Source organism: Triticum aestivum, chromosome 1A, assembly GCF_018294505.1.
Source record: "Triticum aestivum cultivar Chinese Spring chromosome 1A, IWGSC CS RefSeq v2.1, whole genome shotgun sequence".
Taxonomy (NCBI): Eukaryota; Viridiplantae; Streptophyta; class Magnoliopsida; order Poales; family Poaceae; genus Triticum; species Triticum aestivum.
Window position 1 is genome coordinate 590,631,852 of NC_057794.1, and position 5,557 is coordinate 590,637,408.

Here is a 5,557-nt window from a genome sequence, read left to right on the forward strand (position 1 = left end):
TAAGTGCAGAGCAGTCGGTTAACTGTTGAAGACTATTCAGTAGGACTACAGAAACCATCAGCCGATCTTTCTACAGAGCTGTACAAAAGATAAGAAATGTAGATACGAATAAGCTTCATTTCCCTTTCTTCTTTTTTGAAAAAATTGTACCTATGGAAATGGCAGGCGTCGTCGACATTGATGACGCTCCAATTGGAGGTGGCGGTCAGACTCAAACTGCAACCAGCTCATGTTTTTATTTGTTTGAAAAGGAGGTTGAAACCACGTCATGTAGTATGTCATGGCCAAGGGCGACAAGACGGCACAAGAGCATGACTTGGTCAAGCATGCACAGGTGGACACCCATGTAAATGACAAGACGGGCCCAGCGGGCTGACGTGCTGCTCTTTGACTTGTTGTGGTCAGGTGTTCAGCACTGAGCCAATGTAAAGAGTGAGTGGAGAGTGGGTAGCGTTGGCAACAAGAGAAAACTTTCCCCTGCTTCCTCCCTGTACAACCCTGAATCCTTGTATCTGAAACCACCGGATCTGAACTATTCCGGTAGACATCACATTACTGAACTCACAGAAGAAAATTCTTAACGACCTTTGCAAACAATTAATTATCTAAAACTGTTCGTTGCGTAGCTAAGCAAACATGAGATGACATGGAGTTTTACTGCCCTTCCAAGCTGATTGACAGTTTCATTTCCACAATCATGTGTTCTAATCACTGTGAACTCAACAGAGTGTCATCAGTAGTAACACACAATCCAGTCATCACACAATATATCAAATCAACCACATTCCACTACTGAAATCATAGGAAAAATTCAGTTCGGTGTAACCCTCACGATGCATGCGGAAATTAATATGCAGAGGTAGATAACATTACATTACATGGTACCAAATTAGTCCGCATGCCCATCACTAACTGAAAGGCCTGCTGAGCAACTCACCGCTGGTAAAACAGAATGACAAATACAAACTGCATTTCGACACCAGAAATCAACTAAAATGCGGTGCGAACGAAAGGGTGATTTGGGTGTGCTGATAAAGCATCCCTGAACGCAGACACTATGGCATCACCGGTGCGAGCCCCATCCAGAACGATCTTCTCAAGGCGTAACAGGTGCTCCAGGCCAACTGGTACAGCGCGTTCCCCCCATGTGGAGATTTTGAGGTCTCGTAGGTTGGGCATGGCCCCCGCCTTGAACCCTAGGTAAGCCCCAACACCTTCCATAGCAGAAAATGTGAGGCTCTTCAGAACCGGGAACAGTCCCGTGCCCAATCTAACTCTTTCTTTTGGGATATTTAACGCCATGAGCCAGAGTACTACGAGGGACGGAAGCTCTCCAAGAAGATTGACATCCTGGGTTGACGCCTCCATCACACGCAGCTCTAGGATGCGAAGGCAATTTAGACCACCCATCCATACAGGAACTCTACAGAATATCCATCTAGGGGCGCTGATAAATTCCTCGAGATGCGGAAAAGGATTGGATAATGAGGCCAGCTCGTTATCTTCATAGTATAGCCACTAGTGAATTTGAGACATTTGAGGTTACGGAGCTTTCCAAGGGAGCTGGCGAAAGCATCACGTTCTGGCTTTTCCCAACCATTCACTCCGATCTGCAGTTTCCTTAGATTGGTCAGCTCTCCGAGACCCATAATAACCTTCACTGAGTTCACTTCCTTCATGGACAACCCATCACCATCTATTACCAGAGCGCAGTGATTTCATATTCCCAATACATTCACACATGAATTTTTCCATCCGAATATCAAGATATGACAACTGAGGCAATTGGGCTATATCTGAGGGGGTGCTCTTGAGCTGGGCACGAGGCATGTCCAATGTCTCCAAGTAAACAAGCCCTTCAAATTTAGCAGGGAGTTGTACGTAACATGACACTGTAACATGCAAATACCTCAACAGAAATAATTGACCAATAGCAGTGAGGTCAAGTGTAGTCTCCTGACCTTGGCTTTTTTCTTCTATTCTCAACACCCGGAGATACTTGAACAACAAAAGAGAAGGCAGGCGGGTCCAGAAAAGTGTAAATGATCGAACTTGTGATAGGCAGATATCAATAGTTGGGGCATATGTTGCTCCACGACTAGCCACAGAACTCAGAGATAACCGGCGAACCTTGTATTTATTGCAATGCAATCTTGCCATGTCATTATAATTGTACCCCACACTTACAAAGTTATCTTCATCACACCTGCTTAGGATCAAATCAAGCATCATGTCATGTACTCTGCATGACACCACCTCTTCATTGCATATCATACCAGGCTGAATCATACTTCTGTTAATAAGCTCATTGAAATAACTCCTCCCAACATCTTCTAGGTCATGCCCATCCAAATTACTGACAAGGCCTTCAGCTATCCATTGCCGAACCAGATCGTCCCTCCCGATTTCGCGGTCCTCGGGATACATACCAAAGTACAAAAAGCATGCCCGCAGATGGGCAGGAAGATGCATGTAGCTCAAGTTTAATATACTCTTCATCTCTTCCAAGGTGGGATTTGTGGCTAGCTGGGTACCCAAAGAATCCCTTATGCTCTCCCAACCCTTCCTTGACGTTTCTTTATTGGCTAATAGGCTAGCTATTGTGATAACTGCAAGTGGCAATCCATGACACTTGTTCAAAATCTCAGCCATAACTTCTTTCAGTTGGGGTAGACAATCATTTTTGGACCCAAATACTCTATTCAACAATAACATTCTTGAGTTTTGCTCACTGAGAGGTTTCATTTTGTAGATGCCCTCACCGTCATTCTGACAGGCTGCTGCAGCCACATCTTCCACTCGTGTTGTAACTACCACTCTACTTCCATTAATATCTTCTGGAAAAGCACACTTAATAGTATTCCATGTTGGTTGATCCCACACATCATCGACAACAATCAGGTACCTATTCAAATATTTGCAGAGGTTAATTACATTATAGTTGAACATAATTAAATTATGGACGAAATTATCAACATACTGGAAAAAAAGGTTCGAGCAAATACTCTTTACACAAAAATGATATAGGAACTTCTCAAAGAAGCTACGAATTATCATAATGAATGGAAAAATAACACCAAAAGCATATGACCATTTAGCACATAAGGATTGCATAGGCATTCCAGAATGTTTCTTTCAAAAGAACTCTTTATTAAAGGCATGGATGAGTACCGAAAGGTTTCCACTATACCCTAGCAAATTTTACACACTGTAAATTTTTTTACCAAAACTTACATCGATAATTCTAATGATTGTATTTCTGCCAAATAGTTTATGTATAGTGTCCATGTGTATCACAAATACACGAAACAGAAAGATAAAAACAGTCACAAATCTCGCATGCATAAATCGATCTTCAGATTAACTATTTTCACACAAAAAGGTATGAAGTGGTTGTTTAACCCTAAACGTGAATAATGCATTAAAACTTCAAACTTGTTTAGCACATATGGGTCATGACTCATGAGGGCATTACAGACCCTCTCTTCAAAAATAAAAAAAAACTCTTTTCAAGAAAGGTAGATGGGAGCAACATGTTTCTAATACCCTAGCATTTATGACACCGGATGGATATATCAATACTCCAATGTCTTTTCTAAAAATGTATCTTTTTGCATTTTCCTCTCTATTTCTCTATCACAAAAACATAAAGAGGCAACCATCAAGCATGGATCTTGGATGCATAAAAATCAATACCAAATATATACTATCCGATTATTCAGCTCAAATCTAACACGAGTAGCGTGTGCAAATAATACCTCTTCTCTTTCAGATGTTGCCTTAGCTCTTCAATGATGTCGTCAACCTTGCGAGTGCGAGATGTATCGGGATCCCTCATCCCTAGTTTCCACTGGAAATTGTTGAGCAGCTCAGTCATATCAGGCCTCTGCGAAACTGAAAAGAATGCTTTGCAGTCGAACAGCGAGCCAATCTTGTCATACACCTGCTTGGCAAGTGTAGTTTTACCAAGACCACCGAAGCCCACAATCGACACCACCTTGAGTTTCTTTTGAGCATCCATCAAAATAGTGGCAACCTCCTCCCTTGGGCCATCAATGCCCACGAGAGTATCAGCCTCCTGGTACACCGCTCGCACTCGTGGGTCAAAAGGCACGGTGCTGGTGGTGGGCTTCCAATCATCAATATTATACCTTTGGCGCCGAGCATTTGCCTCCAAGGCAAGAGTCTTGAGCTCTTCCATCCGGTCGGCTATCCGAAGACGCTCTCGCATCTTCTTGATGCGTCGAGCAGTCTTCTTGATGAAGCCCCCCTTGGCATCGTCGGCTCGAGATTGTCGCATGAAGTCATCGATACAATTCTCCATGTCATACGACATCTCCATAACATGGTCCCTCCAATCCTTGACGGTTGGATCAATCTCATCAATGAGCTCGAGCTTCTGAAGGGCAGCGTTCATGGCGCTGAGTTCCTTCTCGAGGAATGAGGCCTGCTTCCTGACCCCTTTGAACTTCTTGTACTCGTCGCCCATGAGTGTGGTGAGCTTGCCGATGAGGGGGTTCATCACCCCGCTCGCCACGGTCACGATTCCTCCGGTCATCTCGACTGCTCTCTTGGCTCGGCGGCTGACTGGCTACAGACAGAGTGAAGCCGAGGTTAGTTGGTGCCATAAATAAAGAGATGAAAAAATTAACTGGTGGCGAGGGGTTGGGATCCTCTGCAGTGGCGAGGGGCATCTTACCTGATGTGGTGAAGGAAGGAGACAGGGAGGTCGGAGATTGCAAGACAGCGAGCCGGGGGAGAAGGAATGCGGCGGGGAGGACACAGATCCGGGTGCTCTGTCTGTGTGAAGCAAGAGTTAGTTGGTGTAAATTAAGAGATAGATAGATGCAGGCTGTGGTCGATGTGTTACCTGATCGATGTGGTGGAGGAAACAGGTCGGGAGGTTGGGGAAGGCACCTCATGGATGAAGGAGAGGAGGCGGACGGGGATTAGGCGGAGGCGAGCGAGATGAGGAGGTAGGTGCGCCGGATCCGTCCAGGGGAGGAGGCGGATCTGGCACCGGCTGGGAGTGCGGATGCACCGGCGGCTCGTGCGAGTGGCACCGGCGACGGGAGTAGCGACGAGCAACGGAGCAAGGAGGTGCGGCGGTAGCGGCGGAACCCTAGAAGAGTGGGGAGTGCTGGAAGTGAGTGAGGTCTGTGCAGAGCTCAACGACTCACGCGACGACCGGCGAAGCGGCCCGGGACTGTTCAGAGGTTGACGACGACGACTTAGACAGATATGCCCCTGCGAACCAGGCCAGCCCACAACCACACGTAACGCACGACCCAGCCCAGCCCACGAACTAAAATGAATTACAAATAAAATCGTCAACTAGCTCTGGCAAGCGATCTTCATATCTCACATGCGGTAGTAGCATCTGATTGCATGCAGGTGGTATCCGACATCAATGGAAGAACGCTATCATCTTATGCACTAGTCATAGATGAAGTTAGGGCATCGATGAATGAGTTTGTAAAAGTTAGTTTTCGTTATGAGTGTAGGGAAGCAAACCTTGAAGCACACGCCATTGCCAAGGCGGCTTCAGCTTTCCCTC

The 5,557-nt window shown here is 45.7% G+C and overlaps 1 pseudogene; it reads right to left on the reverse strand.

Moving 5' to 3' along the window:
• Positions 1-770: 770 nt before the first annotated feature.
• Positions 771-5,204, reverse strand: LOC123070531 (disease resistance protein RGA5-like; annotated as a pseudogene).
• Between the last annotated feature and the right edge of the window lie 353 nt (positions 5,205-5,557).